Genomic DNA, 20,261 nt, shown 5'->3' on the forward strand with positions numbered 1-20,261 from the left:
CCCCCCCACCCCCCCCCCCCCCCACCCCCCCCCCCCCCCACCCCCCCCCCCCCCCACCCCCCCCCCCCCCCACCCCCCCCCCCCCCCACCCCCCCCCCCCCCCACCCCCCCCCCCCCCCACCCCCCCCCCCCCCCACCCCCCCCCCCCCCCACCCCCCCCCCCCCCCACCCCCCCCCCCCCCCACCCCCCCCCCCCCCCACCCCCCCCCCCCCCCACCCCCCCCCCCCCCCACCCCCCCCCCCCCCCACCCCCCCCCCCCCCCACCCCCCCCCCCCCCCACCCCCCCCCCCCCCCACCCCCCCCCCCCCCCACCCCCCCCCCCCCCCACCCCCCCCCCCCCCCACCCCCCCCCCCCCCCACCCCCCCCCCCCCCCACCCCCCCCCCCCCCCACCCCCCCCCCCCCCCACCCCCCCCCCCCCCCACCCCCCCCCCCCCCCACCCCCCCCCCCCCCCACCCCCCCCCCCCCCCACCCCCCCCCCCCCCCACCCCCCCCCCCCCCCACCCCCCCCCCCCCCCACCCCCCCCCCCCCCCACCCCCCCCCCCCCCCACCCCCCCCCCCCCCCACCCCCCCCCCCCCCCACCCCCCCCCCCCCCCACCCCCCCCCCCCCCCACCCCCCCCCCCCCCCACCCCCCCCCCCCCCCACCCCCCCCCCCCCCCACCCCCCCCCCCCCCCACCCCCCCCCCCCCCCACCCCCCCCCCCCCCCACCCCCCCCCCCCCCCACCCCCCCCCCCCCCCACCCCCCCCCCCCCCCACCCCCCCCCCCCCCCACCCCCCCCCCCCCCCACCCCCCCCCCCCCCCACCCCCCCCCCCCCCCACCCCCCCCCCCCCCCACCCCCCCCCCCCCCCACCCCCCCCCCCCCCCACCCCCCCCCCCCCCCACCCCCCCCCCCCCCCACCCCCCCCCCCCCCCACCCCCCCCCCCCCCCACCCCCCCCCCCCCCCACCCCCCCCCCCCCCCACCCCCCCCCCCCCCCACCCCCCCCCCCCCCCACCCCCCCCCCCCCCCACCCCCCCCCCCCCCCACCCCCCCCCCCCCCCACCCCCCCCCCCCCCCACCCCCCCCCCCCCCCACCCCCCCCCCCCCCCACCCCCCCCCCCCCCCACCCCCCCCCCCCCCCACCCCCCCCCCCCCCCACCCCCCCCCCCCCCCACCCCCCCCCCCCCCCACCCCCCCCCCCCCCCACCCCCCCCCCCCCCCACCCCCCCCCCCCCCCACCCCCCCCCCCCCCCACCCCCCCCCCCCCCCACCCCCCCCCCCCCCCACCCCCCCCCCCCCCCACCCCCCCCCCCCCCCACCCCCCCCCCCCCCCACCCCCCCCCCCCCCCACCCCCCCCCCCCCCCACCCCCCCCCCCCCCCACCCCCCCCCCCCCCCACCCCCCCCCCCCCCCACCCCCCCCCCCCCCCACCCCCCCCCCCCCCCACCCCCCCCCCCCCCCACCCCCCCCCCCCCCCACCCCCCCCCCCCCCCACCCCCCCCCCCCCCCACCCCCCCCCCCCCCCACCCCCCCCCCCCCCCACCCCCCCCCCCCCCCACCCCCCCCCCCCCCCACCCCCCCCCCCCCCCACCCCCCCCCCCCCCCACCCCCCCCCCCCCCCACCCCCCCCCCCCCCCACCCCCCCCCCCCCCCACCCCCCCCCCCCCCCACCCCCCCCCCCCCCCACCCCCCCCCCCCCCCACCCCCCCCCCCCCCCACCCCCCCCCCCCCCCACCCCCCCCCCCCCCCACCCCCCCCCCCCCCCACCCCCCCCCCCCCCCACCCCCCCCCCCCCCCACCCCCCCCCCCCCCCACCCCCCCCCCCCCCCACCCCCCCCCCCCCCCACCCCCCCCCCCCCCCACCCCCCCCCCCCCCCACCCCCCCCCCCCCCCACCCCCCCCCCCCCCCACCCCCCCCCCCCCCCACCCCCCCCCCCCCCCACCCCCCCCCCCCCCCACCCCCCCCCCCCCCCACCCCCCCCCCCCCCCACCCCCCCCCCCCCCCACCCCCCCCCCCCCCCACCCCCCCCCCCCCCCACCCCCCCCCCCCCCCACCCCCCCCCCCCCCCACCCCCCCCCCCCCCCACCCCCCCCCCCCCCCACCCCCCCCCCCCCCCACCCCCCCCCCCCCCCACCCCCCCCCCCCCCCACCCCCCCCCCCCCCCACCCCCCCCCCCCCCCACCCCCCCCCCCCCCCACCCCCCCCCCCCCCCACCCCCCCCCCCCCCCACCCCCCCCCCCCCCCACCCCCCCCCCCCCCCACCCCCCCCCCCCCCCACCCCCCCCCCCCCCCACCCCCCCCCCCCCCCACCCCCCCCCCCCCCCACCCCCCCCCCCCCCCACCCCCCCCCCCCCCCACCCCCCCCCCCCCCCACCCCCCCCCCCCCCCACCCCCCCCCCCCCCCACCCCCCCCCCCCCCCACCCCCCCCCCCCCCCACCCCCCCCCCCCCCCACCCCCCCCCCCCCCCACCCCCCCCCCCCCCCACCCCCCCCCCCCCCCACCCCCCCCCCCCCCCACCCCCCCCCCCCCCCACCCCCCCCCCCCCCCACCCCCCCCCCCCCCCACCCCCCCCCCCCCCCACCCCCCCCCCCCCCCACCCCCCCCCCCCCCCACCCCCCCCCCCCCCCACCCCCCCCCCCCCCCACCCCCCCCCCCCCCCACCCCCCCCCCCCCCCACCCCCCCCCCCCCCCACCCCCCCCCCCCCCCACCCCCCCCCCCCCCCACCCCCCCCCCCCCCCACCCCCCCCCCCCCCCACCCCCCCCCCCCCCCACCCCCCCCCCCCCCCACCCCCCCCCCCCCCCACCCCCCCCCCCCCCCACCCCCCCCCCCCCCCACCCCCCCCCCCCCCCACCCCCCCCCCCCCCCACCCCCCCCCCCCCCCACCCCCCCCCCCCCCCACCCCCCCCCCCCCCCACCCCCCCCCCCCCCCACCCCCCCCCCCCCCCACCCCCCCCCCCCCCCACCCCCCCCCCCCCCCACCCCCCCCCCCCCCCACCCCCCCCCCCCCCCACCCCCCCCCCCCCCCACCCCCCCCCCCCCCCACCCCCCCCCCCCCCCACCCCCCCCCCCCCCCACCCCCCCCCCCCCCCACCCCCCCCCCCCCCCACCCCCCCCCCCCCCCACCCCCCCCCCCCCCCACCCCCCCCCCCCCCCACCCCCCCCCCCCCCCACCCCCCCCCCCCCCCACCCCCCCCCCCCCCCACCCCCCCCCCCCCCCACCCCCCCCCCCCCCCACCCCCCCCCCCCCCCACCCCCCCCCCCCCCCACCCCCCCCCCCCCCCACCCCCCCCCCCCCCCACCCCCCCCCCCCCCCACCCCCCCCCCCCCCCACCCCCCCCCCCCCCCACCCCCCCCCCCCCCCACCCCCCCCCCCCCCCACCCCCCCCCCCCCCCACCCCCCCCCCCCCCCACCCCCCCCCCCCCCCACCCCCCCCCCCCCCCACCCCCCCCCCCCCCCACCCCCCCCCCCCCCCACCCCCCCCCCCCCCCACCCCCCCCCCCCCCCACCCCCCCCCCCCCCCACCCCCCCCCCCCCCCACCCCCCCCCCCCCCCACCCCCCCCCCCCCCCACCCCCCCCCCCCCCCACCCCCCCCCCCCCCCACCCCCCCCCCCCCCCACCCCCCCCCCCCCCCACCCCCCCCCCCCCCCACCCCCCCCCCCCCCCACCCCCCCCCCCCCCCACCCCCCCCCCCCCCCACCCCCCCCCCCCCCCACCCCCCCCCCCCCCCACCCCCCCCCCCCCCCACCCCCCCCCCCCCCCACCCCCCCCCCCCCCCACCCCCCCCCCCCCCCACCCCCCCCCCCCCCCACCCCCCCCCCCCCCCACCCCCCCCCCCCCCCACCCCCCCCCCCCCCCACCCCCCCCCCCCCCCACCCCCCCCCCCCCCCACCCCCCCCCCCCCCCACCCCCCCCCCCCCCCACCCCCCCCCCCCCCCACCCCCCCCCCCCCCCACCCCCCCCCCCCCCCACCCCCCCCCCCCCCCACCCCCCCCCCCCCCCACCCCCCCCCCCCCCCACCCCCCCCCCCCCCCACCCCCCCCCCCCCCCACCCCCCCCCCCCCCCACCCCCCCCCCCCCCCACCCCCCCCCCCCCCCACCCCCCCCCCCCCCCACCCCCCCCCCCCCCCACCCCCCCCCCCCCCCACCCCCCCCCCCCCCCACCCCCCCCCCCCCCCACCCCCCCCCCCCCCCACCCCCCCCCCCCCCCACCCCCCCCCCCCCCCACCCCCCCCCCCCCCCACCCCCCCCCCCCCCCACCCCCCCCCCCCCCCACCCCCCCCCCCCCCCACCCCCCCCCCCCCCCACCCCCCCCCCCCCCCACCCCCCCCCCCCCCCACCCCCCCCCCCCCCCACCCCCCCCCCCCCCCACCCCCCCCCCCCCCCACCCCCCCCCCCCCCCACCCCCCCCCCCCCCCACCCCCCCCCCCCCCCACCCCCCCCCCCCCCCACCCCCCCCCCCCCCCACCCCCCCCCCCCCCCACCCCCCCCCCCCCCCACCCCCCCCCCCCCCCACCCCCCCCCCCCCCCACCCCCCCCCCCCCCCACCCCCCCCCCCCCCCACCCCCCCCCCCCCCCACCCCCCCCCCCCCCCACCCCCCCCCCCCCCCACCCCCCCCCCCCCCCACCCCCCCCCCCCCCCACCCCCCCCCCCCCCCACCCCCCCCCCCCCCCACCCCCCCCCCCCCCCACCCCCCCCCCCCCCCACCCCCCCCCCCCCCCACCCCCCCCCCCCCCCACCCCCCCCCCCCCCCACCCCCCCCCCCCCCCACCCCCCCCCCCCCCCACCCCCCCCCCCCCCCACCCCCCCCCCCCCCCACCCCCCCCCCCCCCCACCCCCCCCCCCCCCCACCCCCCCCCCCCCCCACCCCCCCCCCCCCCCACCCCCCCCCCCCCCCACCCCCCCCCCCCCCCACCCCCCCCCCCCCCCACCCCCCCCCCCCCCCACCCCCCCCCCCCCCCACCCCCCCCCCCCCCCACCCCCCCCCCCCCCCACCCCCCCCCCCCCCCACCCCCCCCCCCCCCCACCCCCCCCCCCCCCCACCCCCCCCCCCCCCCACCCCCCCCCCCCCCCACCCCCCCCCCCCCCCACCCCCCCCCCCCCCCACCCCCCCCCCCCCCCACCCCCCCCCCCCCCCACCCCCCCCCCCCCCCACCCCCCCCCCCCCCCACCCCCCCCCCCCCCCACCCCCCCCCCCCCCCACCCCCCCCCCCCCCCACCCCCCCCCCCCCCCACCCCCCCCCCCCCCCACCCCCCCCCCCCCCCACCCCCCCCCCCCCCCACCCCCCCCCCCCCCCACCCCCCCCCCCCCCCACCCCCCCCCCCCCCCACCCCCCCCCCCCCCCACCCCCCCCCCCCCCCACCCCCCCCCCCCCCCACCCCCCCCCCCCCCCACCCCCCCCCCCCCCCACCCCCCCCCCCCCCCACCCCCCCCCCCCCCCACCCCCCCCCCCCCCCACCCCCCCCCCCCCCCACCCCCCCCCCCCCCCACCCCCCCCCCCCCCCACCCCCCCCCCCCCCCACCCCCCCCCCCCCCCACCCCCCCCCCCCCCCACCCCCCCCCCCCCCCACCCCCCCCCCCCCCCACCCCCCCCCCCCCCCACCCCCCCCCCCCCCCACCCCCCCCCCCCCCCACCCCCCCCCCCCCCCACCCCCCCCCCCCCCCACCCCCCCCCCCCCCCACCCCCCCCCCCCCCCACCCCCCCCCCCCCCCACCCCCCCCCCCCCCCACCCCCCCCCCCCCCCACCCCCCCCCCCCCCCACCCCCCCCCCCCCCCACCCCCCCCCCCCCCCACCCCCCCCCCCCCCCACCCCCCCCCCCCCCCACCCCCCCCCCCCCCCACCCCCCCCCCCCCCCACCCCCCCCCCCCCCCACCCCCCCCCCCCCCCACCCCCCCCCCCCCCCACCCCCCCCCCCCCCCACCCCCCCCCCCCCCCACCCCCCCCCCCCCCCACCCCCCCCCCCCCCCACCCCCCCCCCCCCCCACCCCCCCCCCCCCCCACCCCCCCCCCCCCCCACCCCCCCCCCCCCCCACCCCCCCCCCCCCCCACCCCCCCCCCCCCCCACCCCCCCCCCCCCCCACCCCCCCCCCCCCCCACCCCCCCCCCCCCCCACCCCCCCCCCCCCCCACCCCCCCCCCCCCCCACCCCCCCCCCCCCCCACCCCCCCCCCCCCCCACCCCCCCCCCCCCCCACCCCCCCCCCCCCCCACCCCCCCCCCCCCCCACCCCCCCCCCCCCCCACCCCCCCCCCCCCCCACCCCCCCCCCCCCCCACCCCCCCCCCCCCCCACCCCCCCCCCCCCCCACCCCCCCCCCCCCCCACCCCCCCCCCCCCCCACCCCCCCCCCCCCCCACCCCCCCCCCCCCCCACCCCCCCCCCCCCCCACCCCCCCCCCCCCCCACCCCCCCCCCCCCCCACCCCCCCCCCCCCCCACCCCCCCCCCCCCCCACCCCCCCCCCCCCCCACCCCCCCCCCCCCCCACCCCCCCCCCCCCCCACCCCCCCCCCCCCCCACCCCCCCCCCCCCCCACCCCCCCCCCCCCCCACCCCCCCCCCCCCCCACCCCCCCCCCCCCCCACCCCCCCCCCCCCCCACCCCCCCCCCCCCCCACCCCCCCCCCCCCCCACCCCCCCCCCCCCCCACCCCCCCCCCCCCCCACCCCCCCCCCCCCCCACCCCCCCCCCCCCCCACCCCCCCCCCCCCCCACCCCCCCCCCCCCCCACCCCCCCCCCCCCCCACCCCCCCCCCCCCCCACCCCCCCCCCCCCCCACCCCCCCCCCCCCCCACCCCCCCCCCCCCCCACCCCCCCCCCCCCCCACCCCCCCCCCCCCCCACCCCCCCCCCCCCCCACCCCCCCCCCCCCCCACCCCCCCCCCCCCCCACCCCCCCCCCCCCCCACCCCCCCCCCCCCCCACCCCCCCCCCCCCCCACCCCCCCCCCCCCCCACCCCCCCCCCCCCCCACCCCCCCCCCCCCCCACCCCCCCCCCCCCCCACCCCCCCCCCCCCCCACCCCCCCCCCCCCCCACCCCCCCCCCCCCCCACCCCCCCCCCCCCCCACCCCCCCCCCCCCCCACCCCCCCCCCCCCCCACCCCCCCCCCCCCCCACCCCCCCCCCCCCCCACCCCCCCCCCCCCCCACCCCCCCCCCCCCCCACCCCCCCCCCCCCCCACCCCCCCCCCCCCCCACCCCCCCCCCCCCCCACCCCCCCCCCCCCCCACCCCCCCCCCCCCCCACCCCCCCCCCCCCCCACCCCCCCCCCCCCCCACCCCCCCCCCCCCCCACCCCCCCCCCCCCCCACCCCCCCCCCCCCCCACCCCCCCCCCCCCCCACCCCCCCCCCCCCCCACCCCCCCCCCCCCCCACCCCCCCCCCCCCCCACCCCCCCCCCCCCCCACCCCCCCCCCCCCCCACCCCCCCCCCCCCCCACCCCCCCCCCCCCCCACCCCCCCCCCCCCCCACCCCCCCCCCCCCCCACCCCCCCCCCCCCCCACCCCCCCCCCCCCCCACCCCCCCCCCCCCCCACCCCCCCCCCCCCCCACCCCCCCCCCCCCCCACCCCCCCCCCCCCCCACCCCCCCCCCCCCCCACCCCCCCCCCCCCCCACCCCCCCCCCCCCCCACCCCCCCCCCCCCCCACCCCCCCCCCCCCCCACCCCCCCCCCCCCCCACCCCCCCCCCCCCCCACCCCCCCCCCCCCCCACCCCCCCCCCCCCCCACCCCCCCCCCCCCCCACCCCCCCCCCCCCCCACCCCCCCCCCCCCCCACCCCCCCCCCCCCCCACCCCCCCCCCCCCCCACCCCCCCCCCCCCCCACCCCCCCCCCCCCCCACCCCCCCCCCCCCCCACCCCCCCCCCCCCCCACCCCCCCCCCCCCCCACCCCCCCCCCCCCCCACCCCCCCCCCCCCCCACCCCCCCCCCCCCCCACCCCCCCCCCCCCCCACCCCCCCCCCCCCCCACCCCCCCCCCCCCCCACCCCCCCCCCCCCCCACCCCCCCCCCCCCCCACCCCCCCCCCCCCCCACCCCCCCCCCCCCCCACCCCCCCCCCCCCCCACCCCCCCCCCCCCCCACCCCCCCCCCCCCCCACCCCCCCCCCCCCCCACCCCCCCCCCCCCCCACCCCCCCCCCCCCCCACCCCCCCCCCCCCCCACCCCCCCCCCCCCCCACCCCCCCCCCCCCCCACCCCCCCCCCCCCCCACCCCCCCCCCCCCCCACCCCCCCCCCCCCCCACCCCCCCCCCCCCCCACCCCCCCCCCCCCCCACCCCCCCCCCCCCCCACCCCCCCCCCCCCCCACCCCCCCCCCCCCCCACCCCCCCCCCCCCCCACCCCCCCCCCCCCCCACCCCCCCCCCCCCCCACCCCCCCCCCCCCCCACCCCCCCCCCCCCCCACCCCCCCCCCCCCCCACCCCCCCCCCCCCCCACCCCCCCCCCCCCCCACCCCCCCCCCCCCCCACCCCCCCCCCCCCCCACCCCCCCCCCCCCCCACCCCCCCCCCCCCCCACCCCCCCCCCCCCCCACCCCCCCCCCCCCCCACCCCCCCCCCCCCCCACCCCCCCCCCCCCCCACCCCCCCCCCCCCCCACCCCCCCCCCCCCCCACCCCCCCCCCCCCCCACCCCCCCCCCCCCCCACCCCCCCCCCCCCCCACCCCCCCCCCCCCCCACCCCCCCCCCCCCCCACCCCCCCCCCCCCCCACCCCCCCCCCCCCCCACCCCCCCCCCCCCCCACCCCCCCCCCCCCCCACCCCCCCCCCCCCCCACCCCCCCCCCCCCCCACCCCCCCCCCCCCCCACCCCCCCCCCCCCCCACCCCCCCCCCCCCCCACCCCCCCCCCCCCCCACCCCCCCCCCCCCCCACCCCCCCCCCCCCCCACCCCCCCCCCCCCCCACCCCCCCCCCCCCCCACCCCCCCCCCCCCCCACCCCCCCCCCCCCCCACCCCCCCCCCCCCCCACCCCCCCCCCCCCCCACCCCCCCCCCCCCCCACCCCCCCCCCCCCCCACCCCCCCCCCCCCCCACCCCCCCCCCCCCCCACCCCCCCCCCCCCCCACCCCCCCCCCCCCCCACCCCCCCCCCCCCCCACCCCCCCCCCCCCCCACCCCCCCCCCCCCCCACCCCCCCCCCCCCCCACCCCCCCCCCCCCCCACCCCCCCCCCCCCCCACCCCCCCCCCCCCCCACCCCCCCCCCCCCCCACCCCCCCCCCCCCCCACCCCCCCCCCCCCCCACCCCCCCCCCCCCCCACCCCCCCCCCCCCCCACCCCCCCCCCCCCCCACCCCCCCCCCCCCCCACCCCCCCCCCCCCCCACCCCCCCCCCCCCCCACCCCCCCCCCCCCCCACCCCCCCCCCCCCCCACCCCCCCCCCCCCCCACCCCCCCCCCCCCCCACCCCCCCCCCCCCCCACCCCCCCCCCCCCCCACCCCCCCCCCCCCCCACCCCCCCCCCCCCCCACCCCCCCCCCCCCCCACCCCCCCCCCCCCCCACCCCCCCCCCCCCCCACCCCCCCCCCCCCCCACCCCCCCCCCCCCCCACCCCCCCCCCCCCCCACCCCCCCCCCCCCCCACCCCCCCCCCCCCCCACCCCCCCCCCCCCCCACCCCCCCCCCCCCCCACCCCCCCCCCCCCCCACCCCCCCCCCCCCCCACCCCCCCCCCCCCCCACCCCCCCCCCCCCCCACCCCCCCCCCCCCCCACCCCCCCCCCCCCCCACCCCCCCCCCCCCCCACCCCCCCCCCCCCCCACCCCCCCCCCCCCCCACCCCCCCCCCCCCCCACCCCCCCCCCCCCCCACCCCCCCCCCCCCCCACCCCCCCCCCCCCCCACCCCCCCCCCCCCCCACCCCCCCCCCCCCCCACCCCCCCCCCCCCCCACCCCCCCCCCCCCCCACCCCCCCCCCCCCCCACCCCCCCCCCCCCCCACCCCCCCCCCCCCCCACCCCCCCCCCCCCCCACCCCCCCCCCCCCCCACCCCCCCCCCCCCCCACCCCCCCCCCCCCCCACCCCCCCCCCCCCCCACCCCCCCCCCCCCCCACCCCCCCCCCCCCCCACCCCCCCCCCCCCCCACCCCCCCCCCCCCCCACCCCCCCCCCCCCCCACCCCCCCCCCCCCCCACCCCCCCCCCCCCCCACCCCCCCCCCCCCCCACCCCCCCCCCCCCCCACCCCCCCCCCCCCCCACCCCCCCCCCCCCCCACCCCCCCCCCCCCCCACCCCCCCCCCCCCCCACCCCCCCCCCCCCCCACCCCCCCCCCCCCCCACCCCCCCCCCCCCCCACCCCCCCCCCCCCCCACCCCCCCCCCCCCCCACCCCCCCCCCCCCCCACCCCCCCCCCCCCCCACCCCCCCCCCCCCCCACCCCCCCCCCCCCCCACCCCCCCCCCCCCCCACCCCCCCCCCCCCCCACCCCCCCCCCCCCCCACCCCCCCCCCCCCCCACCCCCCCCCCCCCCCACCCCCCCCCCCCCCCACCCCCCCCCCCCCCCACCCCCCCCCCCCCCCACCCCCCCCCCCCCCCACCCCCCCCCCCCCCCACCCCCCCCCCCCCCCACCCCCCCCCCCCCCCACCCCCCCCCCCCCCCACCCCCCCCCCCCCCCACCCCCCCCCCCCCCCACCCCCCCCCCCCCCCACCCCCCCCCCCCCCCACCCCCCCCCCCCCCCACCCCCCCCCCCCCCCACCCCCCCCCCCCCCCACCCCCCCCCCCCCCCACCCCCCCCCCCCCCCACCCCCCCCCCCCCCCACCCCCCCCCCCCCCCACCCCCCCCCCCCCCCACCCCCCCCCCCCCCCACCCCCCCCCCCCCCCACCCCCCCCCCCCCCCACCCCCCCCCCCCCCCACCCCCCCCCCCCCCCACCCCCCCCCCCCCCCACCCCCCCCCCCCCCCACCCCCCCCCCCCCCCACCCCCCCCCCCCCCCACCCCCCCCCCCCCCCACCCCCCCCCCCCCCCACCCCCCCCCCCCCCCACCCCCCCCCCCCCCCACCCCCCCCCCCCCCCACCCCCCCCCCCCCCCACCCCCCCCCCCCCCCACCCCCCCCCCCCCCCACCCCCCCCCCCCCCCACCCCCCCCCCCCCCCACCCCCCCCCCCCCCCACCCCCCCCCCCCCCCACCCCCCCCCCCCCCCACCCCCCCCCCCCCCCACCCCCCCCCCCCCCCACCCCCCCCCCCCCCCACCCCCCCCCCCCCCCACCCCCCCCCCCCCCCACCCCCCCCCCCCCCCACCCCCCCCCCCCCCCACCCCCCCCCCCCCCCACCCCCCCCCCCCCCCACCCCCCCCCCCCCCCACCCCCCCCCCCCCCCACCCCCCCCCCCCCCCACCCCCCCCCCCCCCCACCCCCCCCCCCCCCCACCCCCCCCCCCCCCCACCCCCCCCCCCCCCCACCCCCCCCCCCCCCCACCCCCCCCCCCCCCCACCCCCCCCCCCCCCCACCCCCCCCCCCCCCCACCCCCCCCCCCCCCCACCCCCCCCCCCCCCCACCCCCCCCCCCCCCCACCCCCCCCCCCCCCCACCCCCCCCCCCCCCCACCCCCCCCCCCCCCCACCCCCCCCCCCCCCCACCCCCCCCCCCCCCCACCCCCCCCCCCCCCCACCCCCCCCCCCCCCCACCCCCCCCCCCCCCCACCCCCCCCCCCCCCCACCCCCCCCCCCCCCCACCCCCCCCCCCCCCCACCCCCCCCCCCCCCCACCCCCCCCCCCCCCCACCCCCCCCCCCCCCCACCCCCCCCCCCCCCCACCCCCCCCCCCCCCCACCCCCCCCCCCCCCCACCCCCCCCCCCCCCCACCCCCCCCCCCCCCCACCCCCCCCCCCCCCCACCCCCCCCCCCCCCCACCCCCCCCCCCCCCCACCCCCCCCCCCCCCCACCCCCCCCCCCCCCCACCCCCCCCCCCCCCCACCCCCCCCCCCCCCCACCCCCCCCCCCCCCCACCCCCCCCCCCCCCCACCCCCCCCCCCCCCCACCCCCCCCCCCCCCCACCCCCCCCCCCCCCCACCCCCCCCCCCCCCCACCCCCCCCCCCCCCCACCCCCCCCCCCCCCCACCCCCCCCCCCCCCCACCCCCCCCCCCCCCCACCCCCCCCCCCCCCCACCCCCCCCCCCCCCCACCCCCCCCCCCCCCCACCCCCCCCCCCCCCCACCCCCCCCCCCCCCCACCCCCCCCCCCCCCCACCCCCCCCCCCCCCCACCCCCCCCCCCCCCCACCCCCCCCCCCCCCCACCCCCCCCCCCCCCCACCCCCCCCCCCCCCCACCCCCCCCCCCCCCCACCCCCCCCCCCCCCCACCCCCCCCCCCCCCCACCCCCCCCCCCCCCCACCCCCCCCCCCCCCCACCCCCCCCCCCCCCCACCCCCCCCCCCCCCCACCCCCCCCCCCCCCCACCCCCCCCCCCCCCCACCCCCCCCCCCCCCCACCCCCCCCCCCCCCCACCCCCCCCCCCCCCCACCCCCCCCCCCCCCCACCCCCCCCCCCCCCCACCCCCCCCCCCCCCCACCCCCCCCCCCCCCCACCCCCCCCCCCCCCCACCCCCCCCCCCCCCCACCCCCCCCCCCCCCCACCCCCCCCCCCCCCCACCCCCCCCCCCCCCCACCCCCCCCCCCCCCCACCCCCCCCCCCCCCCACCCCCCCCCCCCCCCACCCCCCCCCCCCCCCACCCCCCCCCCCCCCCACCCCCCCCCCCCCCCACCCCCCCCCCCCCCCACCCCCCCCCCCCCCCACCCCCCCCCCCCCCCACCCCCCCCCCCCCCCACCCCCCCCCCCCCCCACCCCCCCCCCCCCCCACCCCCCCCCCCCCCCACCCCCCCCCCCCCCCACCCCCCCCCCCCCCCACCCCCCCCCCCCCCCACCCCCCCCCCCCCCCACCCCCCCCCCCCCCCACCCCCCCCCCCCCCCACCCCCCCCCCCCCCCACCCCCCCCCCCCCCCACCCCCCCCCCCCCCCACCCCCCCCCCCCCCCACCCCCCCCCCCCCCCACCCCCCCCCCCCCCCACCCCCCCCCCCCCCCACCCCCCCCCCCCCCCACCCCCCCCCCCCCCCACCCCCCCCCCCCCCCACCCCCCCCCCCCCCCACCCCCCCCCCCCCCCACCCCCCCCCCCCCCCACCCCCCCCCCCCCCCACCCCCCCCCCCCCCCACCCCCCCCCCCCCCCACCCCCCCCCCCCCCCACCCCCCCCCCCCCCCACCCCCCCCCCCCCCCACCCCCCCCCCCCCCCACCCCCCCCCCCCCCCACCCCCCCCCCCCCCCACCCCCCCCCCCCCCCACCCCCCCCCCCCCCCACCCCCCCCCCCCCCCACCCCCCCCCCCCCCCACCCCCCCCCCCCCCCACCCCCCCCCCCCCCCACCCCCCCCCCCCCCCACCCCCCCCCCCCCCCACCCCCCCCCCCCCCCACCCCCCCCCCCCCCCACCCCCCCCCCCCCCCACCCCCCCCCCCCCCCACCCCCCCCCCCCCCCACCCCCCCCCCCCCCCACCCCCCCCCCCCCCCACCCCCCCCCCCCCCCACCCCCCCCCCCCCCCACCCCCCCCCCCCCCCACCCCCCCCCCCCCCCACCCCCCCCCCCCCCCACCCCCCCCCCCCCCCACCCCCCCCCCCCCCCACCCCCCCCCCCCCCCACCCCCCCCCCCCCCCACCCCCCCCCCCCCCCACCCCCCCCCCCCCCCACCCCCCCCCCCCCCCACCCCCCCCCCCCCCCACCCCCCCCCCCCCCCACCCCCCCCCCCCCCCACCCCCCCCCCCCCCCACCCCCCCCCCCCCCCACCCCCCCCCCCCCCCACCCCCCCCCCCCCCCACCCCCCCCCCCCCCCACCCCCCCCCCCCCCCACCCCCCCCCCCCCCCACCCCCCCCCCCCCCCACCCCCCCCCCCCCCCACCCCCCCCCCCCCCCACCCCCCCCCCCCCCCACCCCCCCCCCCCCCCACCCCCCCCCCCCCCCACCCCCCCCCCCCCCCACCCCCCCCCCCCCCCACCCCCCCCCCCCCCCACCCCCCCCCCCCCCCACCCCCCCCCCCCCCCACCCCCCCCCCCCCCCACCCCCCCCCCCCCCCACCCCCCCCCCCCCCCACCCCCCCCCCCCCCCACCCCCCCCCCCCCCCACCCCCCCCCCCCCCCACCCCCCCCCCCCCCCACCCCCCCCCCCCCCCACCCCCCCCCCCCCCCACCCCCCCCCCCCCCCACCCCCCCCCCCCCCCACCCCCCCCCCCCCCCACCCCCCCCCCCCCCCACCCCCCCCCCCCCCCACCCCCCCCCCCCCCCACCCCCCCCCCCCCCCACCCCCCCCCCCCCCCACCCCCCCCCCCCCCCACCCCCCCCCCCCCCCACCCCCCCCCCCCCCCACCCCCCCCCCCCCCCACCCCCCCCCCCCCCCACCCCCCCCCCCCCCCACCCCCCCCCCCCCCCACCCCCCCCCCCCCCCACCCCCCCCCCCCCCCACCCCCCCCCCCCCCCACCCCCCCCCCCCCCCACCCCCCCCCCCCCCCACCCCCCCCCCCCCCCACCCCCCCCCCCCCCCACCCCCCCCCCCCCCCACCCCCCCCCCCCCCCACCCCCCCCCCCCCCCACCCCCCCCCCCCCCCACCCCCCCCCCCCCCCACCCCCCCCCCCCCCCACCCCCCCCCCCCCCCACCCCCCCCCCCCCCCACCCCCCCCCCCCCCCACCCCCCCCCCCCCCCACCCCCCCCCCCCCCCACCCCCCCCCCCCCCCACCCCCCCCCCCCCCCACCCCCCCCCCCCCCCACCCCCCCCCCCCCCCACCCCCCCCCCCCCCCACCCCCCCCCCCCCCCACCCCCCCCCCCCCCCACCCCCCCCCCCCCCCACCCCCCCCCCCCCCCACCCCCCCCCCCCCCCACCCCCCCCCCCCCCCACCCCCCCCCCCCCCCACCCCCCCCCCCCCCCACCCCCCCCCCCCCCCACCCCCCCCCCCCCCCACCCCCCCCCCCCCCCACCCCCCCCCCCCCCCACCCCCCCCCCCCCCCACCCCCCCCCCCCCCCACCCCCCCCCCCCCCCACCCCCCCCCCCCCCCACCCCCCCCCCCCCCCACCCCCCCCCCCCCCCACCCCCCCCCCCCCCCACCCCCCCCCCCCCCCACCCCCCCCCCCCCCCACCCCCCCCCCCCCCCACCCCCCCCCCCCCCCACCCCCCCCCCCCCCCACCCCCCCCCCCCCCCACCCCCCCCCCCCCCCACCCCCCCCCCCCCCCACCCCCCCCCCCCCCCACCCCCCCCCCCCCCCACCCCCCCCCCCCCCCACCCCCCCCCCCCCCCACCCCCCCCCCCCCCCACCCCCCCCCCCCCCCACCCCCCCCCCCCCCCACCCCCCCCCCCCCCCACCCCCCCCCCCCCCCACCCCCCCCCCCCCCCACCCCCCCCCCCCCCCACCCCCCCCCCCCCCCACCCCCCCCCCCCCCCACCCCCCCCCCCCCCCACCCCCCCCCCCCCCCACCCCCCCCCCCCCCCACCCCCCCCCCCCCCCACCCCCCCCCCCCCCCACCCCCCCCCCCCCCCACCCCCCCCCCCCCCCACCCCCCCCCCCCCCCACCCCCCCCCCCCCCCACCCCCCCCCCCCCCCACCCCCCCCCCCCCCCACCCCCCCCCCCCCCCACCCCCCCCCCGCCCCCGACCCCCCCCCCCCAGGCACCCACCCCGCCCCCCCCACACCCCCCCCCCCCCGAACCCCCCCCCCCTCCCACCCCCCCCCCCGCCCACGCTGTCCTCCGACCCCTGGAGGTCGGAGGGCAGCGTGGGCGGGGCTTCGACGGCCAGCAGGCGACGACGGGGACAAGGTGAGTGGGACAGGGCAGGGGGAAGAGGCGGCTCCATGCGGAGCCACCTGCCGTTTGCCGGCCTCTACTGAGGCCACCCGCATGCGTGCATGCGAACAGCCTTCGCCTCCACGCCGGCGGAATTCTTGCCGGCGTGGAGGCGACAGGGAGGCCGTGCAGAAACGGCCTAAGTAATGTATACTGCTATATGCAGTCTTCCTGTCTGCGCTTTGAATGTACTCTTGATTTGTATCTCAAAAATGTCTGGCAACACTCTAGAACCTATTTTTAAATGCCAAACAAAGGTGGTGGTGGTGGTTGTTGGATGGGAGACCACCAAGGAAGTCCATGGTGTGACTGGATGACACTTTCAAGCCCCACTGCCACCATAAGAACATAAGAACATAAGAACAAGCCAGCTGGATCAGACCAGAGTCCATCTAGTCCAGCTCTCTGCTACTCGCAGTGGCCCACCAGGTGCCTTTGCGAGCTCACAGGCAGGATGTGAAAGCAATGGCCTTCTGCTGCTGCTCCTCCCGAGCACCTGGTCTGTTAAGGCATTTGCAATCTCAGATCAAAGAGGATCAAGATTGGTAGCCATAGGCAAGAAGTGTAATACAGGACAGGTAGGTCTTAACTTTCTGAAATACTTGGTGGGAGCCATGGCGCCCATGACCACCACATTGGGGACCCCTGCTTGAACCCCCCACTGTAGTTCAACAGTTCTTAAGAAATGAAACAAATTCCCAGAGGAGCAGATGTTTGCGAAATTCTATGCAGGAGGAGTAGAGGAGAAAGCAAATTGCATTGATTCTCCTCATGGATATGGCACGAGTGACCTGTTTTTTCCAGAAGCCCATGTCATAACTGGGGCATGCTGTACCAGAGGGTCCTGATTATTACTTAAGTGCGGGGAAAATAGGGCACTGATCAAATTCCGGAGAACGGATAAAGGCATGATTGTTTTGTTTTGTTTCTCTCTCCCCCTTTGAGAGTCTGTGCCAAGATTAATTTAAAAAGTCCCACTTTGCGTCAAACTCTGAAACTGCCAACGAACAAAGAGAAAATCGAGTCTGAATGTCAGGTCGCGCTACCCGAATATGCACAAATGTTTCCTCGGCGTGGTTCCTGTTCAGCAAAAGATCCAAAAATTAAAGGGGACCGCAAGGGGCAAAGGTAGAGTTGGACAAATGTCACTTATCCCATTCATTATTCATCCCGTAACTTCCCCGCATCAAATGTCTCATTCTGTATCCTTGCACTGACCTATCAATCTCTGTGAATTTTTCATCCATTAAAAAAAAATTATGTGAGTTATCGTCAAAGCTAAGTAGACGTGATAGGAGAATCGGTGAGGCGGCGCAGGTTTCGAGCCTCCGTCACTTCAAAGATAGGACAGTGTGCTTTTTTTTTAAAAAAAGGAAAGGGCTACTTTCACCTGGAACATTTTATTTTTCCCTGCTATGCGATAAAAAAAAAACACCTCCAAACGGTTCTTTTCAAAACGTTTGCAAAATGTTTTAAATGTTCTGTGTGAAAAAGCCACATTTGCATCAGGTGTGCATCCATAAGAACATAAGAACGTAAGAACAAGCCAGCTGGATCAGACCAGAGTCCATCTAGTCCAGCACTCTGCTACTCGCAGTGGCCCACCAGGTGCCTTTGGGAGCTCATGTGAAAGCAATGGCCTTATGCTGCTGCTGCTCTTGAGCACCTGGTCTGCTAAGGCATTTGCAATCTCAGATCAAGGAGGATCAAGATTGGTAGCCATAAATCGACTTCTCCTCCATAAATCTGTCCAAGCCCCTTTTAAAGCCATCCAGGTTAGTGACCATCACCACCTCCTGTGGCAGCATATTCCAAACACCAATCACACGTGGCGTGAATAAGTGTTTCCTTTTACTAGTCCTAATTCTTCCCCCCAGCATTTTCAATGGATGCCCCCTGGTTCTAGTATTGTGAGAAAGAGAGAAAAATTTCTCTCTGTCAACATTTTCTACCCCATGCATAATTTTATAGACTTCGATCATATCCCCCCTCAGACGTCTCTTCTCCAAACTAAAGAGTCCCAAACGCTGCAGCCTTCGGGAGTTATAGAGTTCTTCCAAGGAGGGGAGAGGGCAGCCGATAATCCTCTGTGCAGTAGTGATCACCCTTCGGAGAGCCTTCCTATCCGCCACTGTGCAACTGGAGAACCATACACAGATGCAGTAGGTTAAGACACTCTCTATAGCACAGCGGTAAAAGGACACCAGGAGTTTTCCATCCAGTTGTTGTTTCCTTAGAAGTCTCAGATAGTACAGTCTTTGCTGGGCCTTCTTCACCACCACGGCAGTCTGTACGCCCCAGGTCAAGTCCTCTTTAATCATAACGCCCAGAAATTTAAAACTAGCCACCCACTCTACTTGATCTCCATTTATAGTCAAGGGCTGAATTTCTGAGCTATTCCTTCTATAGGGCAGAGAGAGGACAGAGGCAGAGAGGAGATTCAATACCTACTCCGAGAGTGTCTCAGCTTTCTCTATAGAAGTGAATGGTTGCTTTCACATCCTGCACATGAGCTCCCAAAGGCACCTGGTGGGCCACTGCGAGTAGCAGAGTGCTGGACTAGATGGACTCTGGTCCGATCCAGCAGACTAGTTCTTATGTTCTTATGTTCTTATGCTTTTCTTAGGAAAAAAAATAAAAGATTACCTTTCCTGTGCTCCTCCCTTGACATTTTGAAAGCTAGTGGTGTAGGAGGTTAAGAGCTCATGTATCTAATCTGGAAGAACTGAGTTTGATTCTCTGCTCTGCTGCCTGAGCTGTGGAGGCTTATCTGGGGAATTCAGATTAGCCTGTACACTCCCACACATGCCAGCTGAGTGACCTTGGGCTAGTCACAGTTCTTCTGAGCTCTCTCAGCCCCACCTACCTCACAGGGTGTTTGTTGTGAGGGGGGAAGGGCAAGGAGATTGTAAGCCCCTTTGAGTCTCCTACAGGAGAAAAAAGGGGGATATAAATCCAAACTCTTCTTCTAGATTCAAAGTTCTTCAGTTAAAAATATGACAGAGTGGCCCTACAGCGCCCAGGTTGTCGTTATTCTTACAATGAAGATTGTTGTTGTTCTAACAATGATAAACCCCCGTGTCTTTTCCCCACATTTTTTCACCCCCTTTGGTGAAATCTGTCCATGTAGCCCACAGCTCCTTCAATCATGTTCTGTCTAAGCGAAATCAAGACATTTTCTACTCGCTTTTTCTTCAGGTGAATTCCACTCCGCCCCCTTTTTTATTTTGATTGATTTAATCTCTGGTTATGAAGACCTCCAGGTCAAAAGATCTAGATCAGAGGGGGGGGGGGGTTTGAGGAGGGCGGGAACCAAACAGATTTTTGAGGCCCTTTTCAGACAACGTTTGAAAATGCCAAAAGAGACCTAGTAGCCTTCACACTAACAAGAACATCTGAAGCTTGGGGAGCAAAGAAAGATCTTTGGCAGAGGTATTGCCTCTTTTATTTCATTAAAGCCAGCTTTGAGATCCATTCGTGGTCATAAAAGCTGGGCCCATGTCAAAGTTCTGCAGGTAATACATGAGACGAGATGTTCTGCTGGTTGAAAACTTTTGGTTTTCTAATTGAAAAAGAACAGGTTGCTAGCCATGTGATCACAGGGATCAGCTTGGAATTATTAAATGCCTGCTGAGAGGTCTCTAAATAAAATGCAAGCCGTCATTTCAAGTTTCTCATTCCTGCTGTTTCGACCTCAAAACCCCTGTTTTGATTTTGTGTCTCCCTTGTGCAGCTTGTAATTCTTCATTGTTCTTCTGTTTTTCATTTCTTCAAACCATATTTTCCCCTCTAAAAACTACAGCTTTGTCAAGGTTAGCTGTGTACCAATAAATGAGCAGTGTGCATTCTCTTTACTTGAGATGTATACGTGTATGGATAAACTATGCATACAATATGTATTAAAACTATTTGTGTACACAGAATACAGATGAACTTTAAAAACCCACCCAGGGAGAATGCTGAGGAGACTGGGACTCTGGTTGGATCCAATGAGAATTTCTGCTGGCAAAAAGGAAGTTATGTTAGAGATTGTGTTTTGACTACTGAGAATGTTATATTGGGGGATCGTGGGTATAGCATGACAGCTATAATAAGGTTGCCAGAGTTGGCAACCTTAGCTTCAGCTCTTTTGGGCAGGAGGCAGAATTCCTCATTCAGTATTCAAACTACCATTAAATGTCATAGAATCATAGAGTTGGAAGACACCTTAAGGGCCATCAAGTCCAACCCCTTGCAATGCAGGAACACACAACTCAACTCAACAACCTTTACTGGCATAATAATACAATTCTATCAACAGAGAATTCAGTCACCCAACAGGTAATGAAAATAAAACTCTGAATATTATCAGTACGTAAATTGAAAGCTAAAACAAGGGGGAGAGGAGGAGAAAGGAATTAGGCAAGTTAACACTTGGATCTCTGGATTATATATGTCAAGAAATTTGGCTACTGGATCTGTTACCTCACTGCTGGTGTTATCTAATAAAAAGA

Source organism: Sphaerodactylus townsendi, linkage group LG10, assembly GCF_021028975.2.
Source record: "Sphaerodactylus townsendi isolate TG3544 linkage group LG10, MPM_Stown_v2.3, whole genome shotgun sequence".
Taxonomy (NCBI): Eukaryota; Metazoa; Chordata; class Lepidosauria; order Squamata; family Sphaerodactylidae; genus Sphaerodactylus; species Sphaerodactylus townsendi.